General features: G+C 44.6%; 1 protein-coding gene across 4 annotated transcripts in view; it reads right to left on the bottom strand.

The window, feature by feature from the left end:
* ANK3 (ankyrin 3) overlaps nucleotides 1–17,913 on the bottom strand; it is a 972,780-nt gene that overhangs the window by 261,919 nt on the left and 692,948 nt on the right. The window lies entirely within an intron of this gene.

Here is a 17,913-nt window from a genome sequence, read left to right as displayed (position 1 = left end):
CCCTGGCTTAGGTCCTTAATGTTAAAGGTAGTATATCATATCAATAAATAATATCTACATCTCTTATATACTGCTTCTATTTGAAGTGGTTTAAATTCAGGTAAGAGACATGTCTTATCAACCAATGATAAAGTCTTTATTCAAAACTGTGGTCCAAACAAGGATACAAGTTTCGTCGTGTACCAGACACTTTCCTCAGGGGACACTATGCAGGACATTTAAAACATAAATATGACATATTAAAATATTAAACTATAAAACAATATACTCTAATCCACTCAATCGGAGAAGTGATTGACTAAGATAAGTAACTAGCTGTCAATCCTTTTCAAATCAATGGATAAGTGCAATTTTGAAAAATTTTGAATGATATTTTAGAATACAGATTAAGTAGTAAAATCTTAAAAAATAAAAAAACTGGGGAAAAATAGTAAATAAATAAATCAGGTTTTTTGGCCTATGACTGGAGCATGAAGTAAAAAAAAAACTATGCTGACTATCTCAGTCCATGATAGGACTGTGCGTAGGCTCCAATTCTGAGGCCTTTTTTCCTGAGTAGCAAAGACACTGTATAGTGATGCATGAATGTCACATGCACTTCTCCGATTGAGTGGATTAGAGCAGTGTTCTTCAACCACCGGTCCATGGACCAGTGCCGGTCCACAGAAATTTCCTGCCGGTCCATAGGGCCAGCACGTGCATCAAGCCCAAAACAGTGTTCTTCAACCGCCTGTCCACAGTGCGATCGATGCGGCGTTATCTTCGAGCCAGCTCCCTCTTCCTAACTGATTCAGTGCACAAAGCCATGGGCAGTGGCTCCTACGGGCATCCTGCGCCTGAACCGGAAGCCTTCTCTCTGACGTTGCAAGTCAGAGGGAAGGCTTCCAGATGAGGGACGGGATGTGCAAGGTGCAATTAGTACTATTATGGGGCGGAGTCTGGGGTGGACATTGGGTAGAGATGGGTGGGGTCTGGCCCACGACTTAGCCCTGTGTTCTTCAACCGCCGGTCCACGGACCAATGCCGGTGCACAGAATAATTCTTTTATTTCTGCCGGTCCTTAGGCATAAAAAGGTTGAAAAACACTGGATTAGAGTATATTGTGTTATAGTTTAATATTTACACCACTCGGGTTGGTAAACTTTAGGCTGTGTACTACTATATTAAAATATTAGAAACCTATGATATAACATATTTAAAATCTAAACCATAATGTAATGTTAAAAAAAAAATAATAGTAGTAACATGCATATCTTAAAAGCAGACTGTCATACATGGACAATGAATGAAAATCAAAATGATTAAAAATATAATGAGAGGTAAAGAAAACTTAAGACCTGTGTAGGTTGGGCCATTGTGAGCATAGTCATTTTGGTCAAATCATATAATATGTGTTGAAATGCAGAAGAAAAGAGCCAAAGACAAAGTAATATGTGGCAGTAAGCTTAAGCAAGTATTAAAGATAGAGAACCCAGGAGAGACAGAATGACCACCATGCTAGAGCAAGGAACAGTAAAAACTCATGGTGGGGAATCCAGACATAATAAGACATGCGATTGGCTGTTTATTATGTGGTCACTGATAGCGAAACCATTTACAGAATCCAACTTTCACTGGAAATTTTTGACAACACTAACCAATTGCTGCCTGGCTGAGCTGGAACTTTCTCTCTGACGGCAGAATTGACGTTGGGGAGAGGAATGCTGGTCGGCCCGACGCAGGGAGAGCTTGGGGCGGCGGCGGTTTTGAAGCCTGTTACCTGATGGCGGCAGCGGCTTGGAGCCCTATTCCCCGATGGCGGCGGCAGTGGCTTGGGGGAGGGCATGAAGAAAGAAAGAAAGGGGGCAGGCAGGGAGACAGAAGGAAAGAAGGGAAACAGAAAAAAAGAAAGGGGGCATGAAGAGACAAAAAAAGAAAGGGAGGCAAGGAGAAAGAAAGGTCAGGGAGAGAGGAAGAAAAAGTTGGGGGAGGGAATGAGGTCTGGAGGAGAGGAAGTATATAGGCTGAAAGCAGGGAAGAAAGATTGGATGCACAGTCAGAAGAAGAAAGTGCAACCAGAGACTCATGAAATCACCAGACAACAAAGGTAGGAAAAATGATTTTATTTTAAATTTGGTGATCAAAATGTGTCTGAATTTATATCTGCTGTCTATATTTTGCACTATGGCCCCCTTTTACTAAACCGCAATAGAGTTTTTTAGCGCAGGGAGCGTCGAGAGCAGCACTGGGCATTCAGCGCAGCTCCCTGCGCTAAAAACTGCTATTGTGGTTTAGTAAAAAGGGAGGGGGTATATTTGTCTATTTTTGTATGGTTGTTACTGAGGTGACAGTGCATAGAGTCATCTGCCTTGACCTCTTTGAAAACCCCCCGGAATAGGAAATTTAAAAAAAACACAAAGCACACCGTACACAGAGAAAATGTTGATAATTAACATTTTCTCTGTGTACGGTGTGCTTTGTGTTTTTTTTAAATTTTATTGTTGGTAGTTCATTTTGACTTGGTCGTTTTAAAAGTAGCTCGCAAGCCCAAAAAATGTGGGCACCCCTGCTCTAAGTGCTCCAGATAGAGCTGCTGTGCCACGCTCAGCCCTACGAGGGGGAAGGGCTTTCTCCACCTGAGGCTGCCTTCTACCCTGCTTGGTCAGCAGTTTCCAAGATGGAGGATTTAAAGGGGCCAAACTGTTTTTCCCGGGGCTATGTACTGAGTCCTGCCTAAACTCATCTTGCACTTCCTGGTCCTGTTCCTGCCCAGCAGGGACATAATGGTCAGCCCTAACCATTTTTATGGCGATTTCTAGGGCTCTTAACTGGCACAAGGCCGTAATGAGAGTCGGGCTTGTGACAATATTGACCCCTAATAAATTAGTAAGACAAGATTTGCCTTGCTGAACTGAGACTGACTCATTCTCTTTAAGCAATATTTATTCTTTCAATATTCTATACTGTTCTCCCAGGGGAGCTCAGAATGGTTTACATTAATTTATTCAGGTACTCAAGCATTTTTCCCTGTCTGTCCTGGTGGGCTCACAATCAATCTAATGTACCTGGGGCAATGGGGGGATTAAGTGACTTGCCCAGGTCACAAGAAGCAGCATAGGTTTGAACCCAGGGGGAAGATCAGGGTGAGTGTGTGGCGCAGTGGTTAAAGCTACAGCCTCAGCACCCTGGGGTTGTGGGTTCAAACCCACGCTGCTCCTTGTGACCCCGGGCAAGTCACTTAATCCCTCCTTTGCCCCAGGTACATTAGGTAGATTGTGAGCCTATCAGGACAGACAGGAAAAAAATGCTTCAGTGCCTGAATAAAATAATGTAAACCGTTCTGAGCTCCCTTTGGAGAACGGTAGAGAAAATTGAATAAATAAATAAAATAAATAACCTCAAGGTGCTGAGGCTGTAGCTTTAACCACTGCACTACACTCTCCCCCTGATCTCTTTTTTATCAAATACCCCTACCAAACCTCTTCATTTCCAAGATTCTCATCTTCTTATCACTTTCATCTTTTCTTAGTACATTATGAAATGACCCATACCTCAGCTTTCACCCTACTAGGCTCCAATTTGTTCAGAATTCTGGGAGGAGCTTTTACCAAAAAGCCTTTCTATTCGAGTGAGCTTTCAAAGAGGGCAAATGTGGGAATTATGCACTCAGGGCTTGATTCTGTAAATGGTGCCTTAAATTGGTGGCATCTACAAAAATGGACGTCAATCAGGGGCCGATATTCAGCCAGCGCTGGGTGGCACATTGTCTACTAACCAATGCTGACTCTCAACCTAAATATTCAATGCTGGGCCATTTCCAGTAAATACATTGAATATTCAGTTTTATTTTTAGCTGCGCCAACTAACCAGTTAGGGGCCTAATAGTTAAAGATAGCAGGCCTATCTATGTGGCCTATTTTAGCTGCTAAACATAGCCAGTTTATGTCATGTGATATAGCCAGTTAGTGGCTATCCACAAATATTCAGTAAAAGATAGTTAGCTATCTCCCGTTGAATATCCACAGTTAGGCACCGATATGCTATTTAACTGGCTAGGAGCCATTCCTGGTCAGTTAAATAGTTTAAATTTTGGAGTGAAAATATATATTTGGTCAGAAATTTCACTTTTCAGTCTAGCTTCGGCCATTTTGCCTGGCACCAAGGTCAGGATCACCAATCAATAGTTTTCCTCATCTTCCCTGCAGAGGCGGCTTTCAATGTATGCTTATATTTTATGAACACGTTTATAATGTGAGGCCTTAAGCTGTAATTTATCTAGATTATACATAAATCTGGCCCTGGATCAAAAGAGTAGGGACTGTCTGTTTTTGGAACAATTTTTAAAGCAATGACTTAGAAGTAATCAGATGTCCTTTGAAGGTAAGTCTGTCCAAATTAGATTGTAAGTTTTTCTGAGCATAAACTGTCTATTGAATGTTAACTGTACAGCACTGGTTACGCCTTTCAGTGCTATTGAAATGATTTATAATAGTAGTAGTAGCAGTAGTAGGTAAAATATTCAATGCTGAGATGAGTCAAGATGGCTGATTTATACTGTGGAATCTTTCCAAAGGATAAAAGATGCCCTTACTGTTGGCTGACCTGCACATTTTTCTTTAAGGAAACCTTGTCTTTGCTTAGTGCTGTATAAATCTGGTAGGTACCAAACTACTGACTAATACTGTAAATGGAAGGACTTATATACTGCTTTTTCTGTGTGTGGTTACAATCAAAGCAATTTACATATTTTAGACAGGTATTTATTATTTTGTACCTGAGGCAACGAAGTGTTAAGTGACTTGCCTAGAATCACAAGGAGCTGCAGTGGGAATTGAACTCACAACCTCACGGTGCAGAGGCAGCTGCTCTAACCTATAGGCCACTTCTCCACAACTATAATTATATAAAAATTAGAATCCTGAAACCTTGGCTTCAAACATTTCTCGTAACAATCCTGACAGTGCCCCTGAGGTGAAAGTCTCTGAAAATATTTAAAGAAACTTTAAAGCTTAGTGTTTGATTCAGTCACATCACTTTTGGTTTTCCAGTCCAAGTCTGACTTGTGGTGCTGGATAAAATTAATCCGATGACTTCAGCTCAATTTCCGAGAAAATAATCACTTGAGCTGTTACAAAAACACCATGCTATAATTTGGCACTAGTCATAGCCTCTGAAAAGAAACACAGAGTTCAGCAGATGTACAGAGGTTTAAACAGCTCACTAGCCCTTCCAGGCCCACACAGGGGGCACTGAAGAAGCAGCTGAAAGAATGACGGCACTTAATTTGGGATAAATAAAAGATGAACCTTTTCGGTTCTTGCCAGTCCTTTTATCCCCTTCTGGTCACACAAATTCAGGAAACACACATTAAAGACAGGATTGCTCTATTTTGAAATAATTTTGTTGATTTGGACAGCTAGTGTAGATGGGCAGACTATGTACTGTATTTTCACGCATATAACGCGCGCGTTATACACGATTTTACAAACCGTCAGAGAAAGGGCGGAACCGCCGGAAGAGGAAGCAGCACAGACACAGGGCTCAGAGAAGGGGCGGGACCACCAGCAGAGGAAGCAGCAGGACAATGGTAGGCAACTTCTCCATGATGGGGGTGGGTGGGGAAGCTGTGGGGGTGCGAGCGGTCCTTCGGGGTGGGGGTACAGGTGCAAGTGCGAGTGCGAGCGGTCCTTTGGGGTGGGGGTGCGAGCGGTCCTGCGGGGGGGTGAATCGGATGTCGGGGGGGGCATCAGGCTTTCAGGGTGGGGACAGGACTTCAAGGGGGGACAGGACTTCAAGGGGGAGAGGAGAGGCGGGGTGGGCGAAAGGAGAGTCGGGGCGGGCGAAAGGAGAGTCGGGGCGGGCGAAAGGAGAGTCGGGCGGCGACGGGAGAGTACATGCGCGGTACATAAAAATTTCTTTACATAAATTACAGTTTCCCGCGCGCTATACCCGTGTGCGCGTTTTACACGGGTGCGCGGTATATGAGTGAAAATACGGTAATCTGTATACCTTTCCTTATTTTGCTTACAGTGGATGCACAGAGTTTTCCTGAGACTGTGGGTCAGTCTACTCTTGCACTTCTTTGACTAAAGACCTACCTAATCTGTCAGAAATAGATCTGACTCTCCACTTAGGGTTATCAGACATCCGGGAAAACCCGGACATGTCCTTTTTTTGGAGGACTGTCTGGGCTCCTGGACAGACTTTTCAAAACCTGGCATTTAACCTGCCATAGTTACAGTGGAAGATGTTTGAGTACAAGTTTTTTTTTCCCTAACGTGATACATCCTGAGATCTAGTGCCAATATACATTTTTTTGTAATCCATCGGTCATGGGTAGGGGAGTTAGGTGACGAGGTATGTTTTTATTGCTTTCCTACTGCTAAGGATTTCAATATTTTTTTCACAAGGACTCCAAGATCCTTTTGCTGAAAGCTAATTTCCACCATGGAAACCAGCATTGTATATCCACAGCTGGAGTTATTTTTCCCAATGTGCATTATTTTTGGCCATATTGAATTACATCTGCCATTTAGATATCCAGGGGCTCATTTTCAAAACAGTAAGACATCCAAAAAAGGCATAAAGTGGCACTTGGAGTTTTAATCGCCAAAATGTCCAAGTACCGATTTTTGAAACAGACTTTCAGATGTCTTGCGGGTCATTTTCCCTCCAGTATGTCTAAATCTTAAAGGGGGGGGGGGGGTGTTAGAGGTGTGTTTTGGGAGGGAATAGTGTGGCCTGAGGACTTGGACGACTTGCAGGGATAATGAAACTTTTTTTTGAAGATGTCCAGGGCATCATTTAGGCATTCAGCGTTAGACCTGCTTTAAAAGCACATAAAGGCCAAAATGTTACCCAAATTACTCAGATGACAACTGGATGCACTCATCTCCCATCTCCTAAAGATATGAAAGAAACAGTACATACTAGCCTCTATGACAGATGCAGATATGGGAAATCCTAGTTGAGCAGCAAGCAGGTGTCTGGAGTGGCCTGGTGGGCCATGTAGTGAACCGTAAGTGAGGGGGATCCAGGCACATATCCCACCCTACCCACATTTATAGTGGAAAGTGTGAAGCCACCAAAACCCACCCAAAACCTACTATACTGTCATATAGGTAACACCTGCAGCTATAAAGGCTACTGGGGTGGTAGACAGGTGGGAATAGCACATTTGGGGGAAGTTTAGGAGGTTATAATGAAAACGTGTACCTGGCACCCTTTATGTGAAATTCACAGCTGTGCCTCACTGCTCTGTTGATATGTCTGTGTAGCCAGTCCATTAAAATGCTGGCCTCTCTCACTTATAAATAGGCTTGTTTTGGACATTTTGCATTTGGACATTTTGATTTTCAAAAATGGCCAAAAAAGGTAGATGTCCTAAGGGCCAGAATGTCTAGACGAGTCATTTTTGCGGTTACGAAAATGGTCATTTTCCTAACTGACTTTTGGACATTCTTGCGGAAATGTCCAAAGTCGGATTTAGACATCCTATCAAAAAATGCCTCTCCCAGTCTCCTAGTCTCACAGGATCCTTGATGTCTTGAAGTGAGTCGTGCCTGATGTAAGGAAAGTAACTAACCATGAGAGAGCTTGTACATGAAGAAAGTACTGAGTAGGAGCATGTTGGCATGCAGGAAGGAGTCAATCCTAATTCTGGCTGGAAAACAGTCTTAGCTGAAAATACTGGTGCCCTTTAGAGAAGTGGTTCTTAAATCTTTCCTGGGGACCCCCAGCCAGTTGGGCTTTCAAGATATCACTAATGAATATGCATCAGGTAGATTTGCATGCCTGTCACCTCTATTATATGCAAATTTTCCTTATGCATATTCATTAGGGATATCTTGAAAACCCAGCTGGCTAGGGGTCCCCCAGGACAGGCTTAAGAACCACTGCTTTTGAACATTTGGCTGTCTGCATTTTGTCTTGTGGTTGGCCCAATTGATGTTGGTTCTCTAGATCAGTGTTCTTCAACCTTTTTACACCTATGGACCGGCGGAAATAAAATAATTATTTTGTGGACCGGCAAACTACTAAGACTGAAATTTTTTTTTAAAAACCATCGCCGCCCCGTCCCCGTGAGGTCGGTCCCACAAACCATCTGATCCCATCCGCACAAGCCTCAAATAGTTATGATTTTATATTGAACATATTTTATTAAACTATAAAAAGAAACAATATTCTATACAATTGTCTTTTATAAATACAAATAATACAGGGCAAAGATCAACAAAACCCCTGTCTCCCCTCCCCTTCACATATATCCCCTCTACTATCAAGAAAACTGAATAAACCAAATTATTACAGAATGCTACACAAATATCATGTAACAGAATACCACAGTCACACATGACAGGAATGGTGTTAGGGGAGTGGAACTAGGGCAACTGCCCCCTGGTCAGAGAAAGCCCTAAGCCAGCTGGAAGCTAAAGAAGTACTGCCTGGGCTTTGCACTCCCCAGTTATGTCTAGCAAGATACATATTTCAAATCTGATATATTTGAATCACAAGATAGAAATAAAATTATTTTTTTCTACCTTTTGTCGTCTCTAGTTTCTGCTTTCATTGCCTTTTCACTCTCTTCCATCCAGCGTCTGCCCTAAGAACATAAGAATTGCCACTGCTGGGTCAGACCAGTGGTCCATCATGCCCAGCAGTCCGCTCATGCGGCGGCCCTCTGGTCTAAGATCAGCACCCTAACTGAGACTAGCCCTACCAGCACAAGTTCTTGTTCAGCAGGAACTTGTCTAACTTTGTTTTGAATCCTTGGAGGGTGTTTTCCCCTATAACAGCCTCTGGAAGAGCGTTCCAGCTTTCTACCACTCTCTGGGTGAAGAAGAACTTTCTTACGTTTGTACGGAATCTATCCCCTTTCAACTATAGAGATTGCCCTCTCGTTCTCCCTACCTTGGAGAGGGTGAATAGTGTCTTTCTCTACTAAGTCTATTCCCTTCAGTATCTTGAATGTTTCGATCATGTCCCCTCTTAATCTCCTCTGTTCGAGGGAGAAGAGGCCCAGTTTCTCTAATATTTCGCTGTACAGCAGCTCCTCCAACCCCTTAACCATCTTAGTCGCTCTTCTCTGGACCCTTTCGAGTAGTACCGTGTCCTTCTTCATGGACGCAATACTCCAGGTGAGGGCATACAGTGGCATGATAACCTTCTCTGTTCTCTTCAGTCCAGCATCTGCCCCTTCCATTCACTGTCTGTCTTTCCCTGCCATCACTCCTCCTCCCCCCCCCCCAATTTGGTCTGGCATCCATCATCTTCCTTCTGTTCCCCTCATGGTCTGGCATCTCTGTCCTTCCCTCCCCCCTGTGGTTTTTAGTATCTCTCTCTTCTCATTTCCTCCACTCAGATCTGTTATCGTTCTCTGCTCTCTCTTCCCTTTTCTTCTCTGGTCTTCCTTCTCTATTTTCTGCCTCCATCTAAATTAAATTCTTTCTTACTATTTAGTCCTGTTTCCCTCTTTTCACTGTGTCTACCCACAGCTTGTCACCCCTTTCCCTCATCCCTCCATTATCTTACTATTTTCTTCCCCCTTTATTTATCTCCTCCTTCCATCCAGTATGTGTTCTTTCCCCACTTCCATTCAGCATCTGCTCTCCCCTCTCAACTGACATCCATCTGCCTTCTGCTCTCTCTCCCTTCTTCTCACTTCCATCATCTGTCCCCTTCTCTCTCTCTCTCTCTCCCCCCCAACTTCCATCATCTGCCCCCCTTCCCCTCACCTTTGCGGGTCACTTTCTTTCCCCTGAGGGTGGCTCATGCCAGAGGGGAAGCTTTGGCCGAGCAGAACCGCTTGCAAGGAACAGTGGAACTTACTTGATTGATGTCGATGCTGGGGCCCGTTGCCGTTTGAAGGAAAAAAAAAAAAAAAGGGACCTGCAAAGGCGAGAGGAAGGGTGACCTCCAGGAAGCTGCTCTTTGCCTTCCTTCAGCGGCCCAAGAGTCCAGACGAACAGCGGCAGCTCTGTGTACTTTTAACTTCGGCACAGAGCTGCCCCTAAGCAGTAGTTTAGCGCGGTTTCATGAGGCAGCCTCGGGACCTTTGCTAGGCCGGCCCGCTTCGATGATGCGATGTGGGCCGGCCTAGCAAAGGCCCCGAGGCTGCCTCATGAAACCGTGCTAAACTACTGCTTAGGGGCAGCTCTGTGCCGAAGTTAAAAGTACACAGAGCTGCCGCTGCTGGTCTGGAGGTGCGGAGACAAGGCAGGAGGCAAACACGGTGGAAGGCAGGAGTCACGGCACAGCGACTGCAACAGGAAGTTGCAAGTCAGCTGACGCCGGCCTTTCATTACAGTGGGGACCGAATCCTTCGCGGACCGATAAGATTTTTTTGCGGACTGACACTGGTCCGCGGACCGGCGGTTGAAGAACTGTGCTCTAGATTCTTGACCAGAGGTAGAGAATGACACAGGGACAAATTTTTCCCATCCCTGCAGGAACTCATTTTTCCGTCCCATCCCTGCAAGTTCTTTTCCTGTCCCTGCCTCATTCCTGCAAGCTCTGTCCTCATCTGCACAAGCCTCAAACACTTCAAAATCATAAGTATTCGAGGCTTGTTTGGTTAAGGCAGAGCTTACAGGAATGGGGCAGGGACAACGACAGCAACAAAACTCATGGGGACGGGACGGGGAAATTGAATTCCTGCGGGGATGGGGACAAATTTGTCCCTGTGTCATTCTCTAACCAGAGGGATTCTAGCTAAAGGGGGAGGTTGGTTTGGTTAGGACCATGACTGGAGAATTTTTTCTCTTCTGATTTGGGGTGGTAGGGAGTGGGGATAGTTGATATGTTATTAAATTCTGGTGACTGTATTTTGCTATTGTATCTTCTCTGCTGTTGTATCATGGAAGCAGACATCGATAAAATTATTGAACTATAGAACATTTGGCTGTTAATGCACAGTGATGCACACACATGTTAACAATCAACATGATGTAATTATAGTTAGCATGTGGTAAGTGAGGCATTAAGGCCATTTTTGGGAAGGGGTGGAACTGAACAGGGCATTGGATAGAAAATGGGTGTGGACAGTGTTTGCAACTACCACACTCTAACTAATGCATGGTTAGTACAGAACCAGCTACTGCCTGCTAAATAGGAGGTATTAAGTGCTTCTGTGTTAACTGCAAGCTGAGTACCATACCTGATGGCCTTTTTAATGTGATAACTGCAGGTTCCATGCTAGGCATAGCCTGCACTAGGTTGCAAATTAGTTTTGCATGTAGCATGCATTCATTTTTTGTGTTAAAGCATGTTAAGTGTAAAATCTGATGCAATTTAGTAAAGGGAAAGGGATTGGGGCTTGTATACCACCTTTTTGTAGTTTTACAACCACACTCGAAGCGATTTACATACAGGTACTTCAAGCCTTTTTCCCTGTCTGTCCCAGTGGGCTCACAATCTATTTAACATACTTGGGGCAGACTTTGACTGTTATAAACATAAGTCAGTAATCAATGCAGTATAATATGGCAGTCTAGACACTGCTGGAGCAAGAACACACTGAATTGATCAGACAAATTAAGGAGAGCAGCCTGGGAGGTTATCCTCCAGTGCTCCAGGTGCGTTAGACAGATTGTGAGCCCACTGGGACACAGATTGTGAACCACCTGAATGTAAACCACTTAGGCTATAAATGCTAAAAAAAAGTAAACTATCCTGACTTGTGGAGAGCCAGCATTTGTAGAGGGCACCAGAGCACTGCTTAGCAGGCAGTCTTATAAGCACAGTGAACAGGGTGTCCCTGTCAAGGATATGGACAGAACTGTGCTGCAAATAGTCAGGGCAAAACCCAAAGCAAAGGGCAGTCTGTTATGTGAATGGATTTTGAATTGATTTTGCTATAGTAAAAGTACAAGACCTACACCCAGCTGATATCAGGCACTGTTGAATAACCAGAGCTTAACTTCTGAGGGAACTGCTGGGAACAACAGTTCCACCACATCTACTACTTATTATTATTTCTGTTGTGCTACCAGACATACACATTGCTGAACACATTACATGCACCGTTTCTAGTGTTATGTGGAGTATGTTTGTTGTATTGGAGGTATGTTGGTCGCAAGGATGGAGCATGGTGATGTCTGAGTAGCTGTATGAAATTATGCCTAGTCTGTCCAGGCAAGTACTGAGTGTGGCTGTGTAAAGATTGAAGAGGGTTGGAGATAGTGGAGACCAACCCCTGTGGAGTCCCCCAAGGCTTTCCACTATCTCCAACACTCTTCAATCTCTACATAGCCACACTTGGTACTTGCCTGGACAAACTAGGCATAACTTCATACAGCTATGCAGACATCACCATCCTCCTTCCTTTTGACCAACATACCTCCAACACAACAAACATACTATACAATAACACTAGAAACAGGGAGAGGTCACGTGATGTCATGAACGAGTGAAGACGTCTCCTCGTTCGCTCCGGGGCTACCCTGCCTATTCTTGCACATTTAAAGACCTTTTTCTCCACTTTCAACGAGAGTGCGGTATTCCGTGAGATACCCTTACTGCATGGAAAGATACTTAACAAGATCTCAAGACTCCATGCAGGCAAAATCGGCGCGGAAAGATCGCAAGCGAGTGCAGCCTCTCGAATCTAAGATGGCGACGAGCCCCGCAGCGGCGGTCTCCCATCTCACTGAGACCGCGCTGAGTGACATAAAAGAGGCGCTGGCGCAAGTATTGGGGCCCAAAATGGAATCGCTTACAGCACAAATATCTAACATCAAGATATTGCTAGCCGCTGCTACAGCTCGCACGGCGGAGTTAGAACAACGGGTATCTGATTTAGAAGGCTCCTCTACAACTCGTGGCACAGATCTCAGCACGCTACAGGCGCAGGTGCGAGCTCAGGCTGAAAAGCTGGACGATTTGGAGAATAGATCAAGACGCTCTAACCTGCGCTTGATAGGCATTCCTGAAACGATCGCTGACCGGCTGTTGTTGGAGATATTGGAACGCTGGCTTCAGGATGAGTTCCCTCTTTCGACCTCTGTGGGGCCTTTGCACCTGGAACGGGCGCATCGCTTGGGCCCCCGCCCTGGTTTGGAATCGCGGCCGCGGGTGGTCATCCTGAAGCTTCTAAACTTCCGGCACAAAGTGGAATTATTACAACAATACCGAGCCAGGAAGGATGGATTGAAATATGATGGTAATTCGATCCGCATGAGCCAGGACTTTTCTGTGGCGCTGCAGGAGCGGAGGAGACCATACTACCCCCTCTGTGCACAACTATCTGAACTCAAACAGCGTTTTCAATTTAATTACCCGGCCCTGCTATGGATTCAATGTAATGGAGTCTGGAAATCCTTTCAAACCCCCGAGGCAGCAGCTGAATACATTAAACAACTTGCCAGCCCCGGTTCTGGGGCCGATTGACTGATTGGACTTTTCCTTGTTTTGAGGGGTTTGTTGGTGGTTCATGGCAGTTCTGCTGTATATATTTGAGAGGAAACTTGTCTTATCGGCCCCTTGAGGGCTTTATTTCTTGATGGTCAGGGTGGCCCTGGGAGAGATGTCTTTCGTGACCTGTATTTCTCCCATAGGATGGGGGTTTTTGGGTTTGTTGGGGGGAATTGGGGAGGGGCAGATTTCTGGGGGGCAGCAGCGGTATGGTATTGGTATTTTGTGTTCTATTTTGCTTTTTGTTTGAGGTTTATTTCTATAGAGCTGATTGCATGGTATGACTGGAGTATGCATGTGGAGTCTTGGGGTGAGGCTGGGCGCCCTGGGACACTTCCTCTTCCACGGATCACTTGCTTTAGCGTTAATGGTGAGGCTCCTTATGGGTGATCGGAAGATACGTATACTCTCCTGGAATGTGTCGGGAATCACGTCCCCTGCTAAACGCACAAAAATTCTATCCCAATTGAAACATCACTCTGCAGATATAGCCTGCCTCCAGGAGACTAGGCTTACTGATCTTGAACATCAGAAACTTCAGAAAGGTTGGGTGGGGGAGCTGTACTATGCATCATCACCGGGGAGGAGGGCGGGGGTGGCCATACTGATTCGAAAGGGTTTCCCATGCAAGATACAGGTCTTACGACGTGATCCCCAGGGCCGTTACCTTTTGGTGAAGGTGGTTGGACCTGGTGGGACCTTTCGATTGTTGGTGGGATATGGCCCTAATGGTTATCAGCACTCTTTCTTTCAGAATTTGGTTAATATTTGCTTGCAGGATTCCGATTGCCCATTAATCTTGGTGGGCGATCTGAATCAAGTATTAGACTCAAGTCCGCTCTGGGACTTCTGGAGTGGCGACAGTAAAGCAAACTAAGGGTATTCCTTATCTTTGTCGAGCTTTGGGGTTGGTGGACCCCTGGAGATTACTTCACTCTACCGAACGGGATTATACCCACCAGTCTAGAGCACATAGTTCCTTTTCTAGGTTTGATTACACTTTAATTTCAGAAACATTATTTGCTCGGGTCTCTGAAGCCACAATTGGCCCCCTTGAAATATCGGATCACAACATGATTTGGATTGATGTGGCGATGGGCGGTCCATTGGGCCCGGTGTCTGGTTGGAGATTCCCCTCCTATTTACATAAGGATGCACATTTCCAGAAATTTTTGATCGAGAAGTGGGAGGCTTATTGCTCTTTTAACGCCCCGCACGTAGACCAACCTATCTTGTTCTGGGACGCAGCTAAAGCAGTATTACGTGGAGACATCATTGCCTATGTTGCTACTAGAACTCGTCGCATAGCACATCGCATAATACAGCTTGAACGACAGCTGGTGTTGTTGAAACGAGATTTATTGCGTGATCCCTCAGAGGCTAATAGAGAGGCGTATAAGGCTGTGTTAGTAGCGTTAAATTCCCTCATTCACGAACGCACAAAGAAATTGTTGTTTTTTCGTAAATACCACTTTCACAAATATGGCAATAAAGCCGGGAAATTATTGGCGTCTATAACTAAAAGTTGGAAAGGATCTAGATACGTTTCCACGATACAGGAGAGCTCGGGGAGGATTTTAACATCCTCGATGGATATCTCAGCTAGCTTTCATAATTATTTTGAGGCTTTTTACGCGTCCCCGGGTCCTTACGCAGGTCCAGACGTGTGTGATTACCTGGAAGATGCGGGGTTGCCTCGACTGCAAGCTGCTCAGATATCCATGTTAGATAGGCCTTTACATCTGCAGGAGGTGATGCAGGCGATACAGAAATTGAAACCTTGTACAGCACCGGGACCAGACGGTTATTCATCCGAGTTCTACAAGATCTTATCCCTATCCATAGGAGGCTCTCTTTTAGATTACTACGTGGCCATTCAAGAACAGGGTGTGTTCCCTCGTTATTCCAATGATGCCCTGATTACATTAATTCTGAAACCTTCTAAATCGCCTACTGACATAGAATCTTATCGACCGATATCATTATTGAATGTTGATATTAAAATATTTGCTCGCATTTTGGCTGATCGGTTAGCCCCCATGTTGCCTTCCATTATTGTACCTGAGCAGGTGGGTTTTGTTCGGAATCGTCACTCAGTACTTAATGTTCGACGGGTTCTTCTAGCTTTTTCTCGTGCTCAACAGGCGCATTGTCCTGGTCTACTTGTTGGGTTAGATGCGGCGAAAGCCTTTGATAAGGTTCACTGGCATTACTTATTTCAGGTTTTACAATATATAGGGATTCCCAACCGTTATTTTGCGTCGGTACAGGCGTTATACTCTGGACCGACTGCCTCGGTGTTGGTCAATGGCGTGAGATCCCCCTCCTTTTCCATCGGTAAGGGGACGCGGCAAGGCTGTCCGTTATCCCCCCTTCTTTTTCTTTTATATTTAGACCCCCTGTTACGCACACTCCAGAGAGATGATGAGATTATGGGCTTGTCTGAGGGTTCTTCACAGTTGCGGGTGCTAGCCTTTGCAGATGATCTTTTGCTTGCATTGGGCAATCCTCATAGCTCGTTACCACGAGCATTAGAACTTTTGGATGAGTTTCATATTTATTCGGGTTTGGTCCTCAACAGGCAGAAATCTTTGGCACTTCCCACCCTATCTGAGGTACGACTGACTTGGCCTGGAGAATTTCCTCTGCAGTGGGCTCCCTCTCATTTGACTTATTTAGGAGTAATTATTCCACAAAATCTTGATGGGCTTTATAAAGCTAATATTTTGCCCTTGCTCTGTCGTACTTCAGATATGTTACACAACTGGCGGAAGTTTCCTATCTCTCTCTCTGGCCGCATTGCCCTTTATAACATGATGATACTGCCCCAATGGCTTTATATATTGCAAATGCTTCCTATTATGTTAACTGCACAACATTTATCGCTACATAGGTCTCATCTATCGGCATATCTGTGGCGGGGTAAACGAGCTAGGATTTCTCTGGCTAAGTTAATGTTACCACTTGCTCAGGGGGGGTTAGGTCTCTTGTGTGTATCTAGGTTTAACCTTGCATGTCAATTACGTCATATCCATGATTGGTTTTGTAATACTACTAATTTTTCATTACCTGAGATTGAATGTTTTCATTTTCAGCCTTACCATTTTAGTTATATTCTTCATGCTCTCCAGTTGCCAGATTTACCTCAGTTGCAGTCCCACCCGCTTTTACCTGCCATGCGCAAAGCCTGGAGGCTGTTGTGTAAGATGCTGCAAATTTCGCCATGCAGAACACCTTGCCTTCCTATAGTTGGTAATGGAGACTTCTTACCTGGCTTGGATTCTGCAGTGCTCCAGCGTTGGTCCTGTGTGGGCCTTCAATATGTGTCTCAGGCTGTGCAACATACTGGTCTTCCTGTCTCTTTTACTGAGCTACAGACGAAGTTTCGTCTATTACCTATGGATTGGTTTGCTTATCGACAACTTCAACATTATTTGCAGACCTTGACTCTGGCAGTGGTGCGGGACGATGTGCAGGACAGATTACAGAGGGTGCTTTGCCTCACAGCTCAGGAGCCTATACCGCTAAGATTTTATCATAAGTTTTTGCAAGAACGTGCTGGTGACTTGGACTTTCTTACCTTGGCCCAGAAGTGGTCGACAGATCTCCAGATACCTATCTCAGATGATATGATTCGTAGGGGTATCCGTCTGGGGAATGCCTCTACCATGTCATCGGTGGAGAGAGAGAGAAATTACAAGTTCTTGTTACGTGTTTTTTATACACCTAAGAGAGCACATGTGATGGGGATCAGTACGGGACATTGCTGTGGTAAATGTGCATACCCCATGGCATCCTTTGGACACATGTTTTGGACTTGCCCCTTGGTATCTTCCTTTTGGATACAATTGGTGTCCTTGGTGGCACGGCTTTGGAACTGTTCTTGGAGGTTGCACCCAAGTTTCCTCTTCACTTTACAGATTCGTTTTCATCCATCTAGACCAGGTTGTGCAGCCTTCCTTCGAAAAACTGTGTTGCTGGGTCGGAAATGTATTCTGTTACAGTGGCTCTCGCCACAGCTTCCAACTATCCCCCAGTGGAGAGCATTAATGTTACAACAAATGTTATTAGAGCGCTGGGATATTGTGGACATGTCAACCAAAGCTGGACGGTTGTTCTATCAATGCTGGCATCCTTTTAGTTTAACTTTTACTCCTTATGTTCAAAATCAAATTTGGAACATTTAATGTGTCTATTTTTTGCTTTGTTCTTTGCTCTTTATTTGATTTGCTTGCTGCTGCTGCTGCCCGGGTGAGGTGGAAGGTGGGAGGGTGGGTGGTTGGGAGGGTAGGGATTGGAGTTGAATTATGTTTATAACAATGTTTTCTGTTGCGTTTTGTATTGCTTTTTGTGGTGCTTAATAAAAATGATTTAAACATAACACTAGAAACAGTGACAAAATGGATGAAAGACCACAAACTAAAGCTGAACCAAGACAAAACTAATTCCTACATATCGAAAAAACCAAAACAAAACCCCCAACCATAACAAACCTTGAAATAAACTCCATCACATACCCCTTGC

Source organism: Geotrypetes seraphini, chromosome 4 (assembly GCF_902459505.1).
Source record: "Geotrypetes seraphini chromosome 4, aGeoSer1.1, whole genome shotgun sequence".
NCBI classification, from domain to species: Eukaryota; Metazoa; Chordata; class Amphibia; order Gymnophiona; family Dermophiidae; genus Geotrypetes; species Geotrypetes seraphini.
The sequence above is the reverse complement of the archived record's forward strand: the minus strand, read 5'-3'. Positions and strand labels throughout refer to the sequence as shown.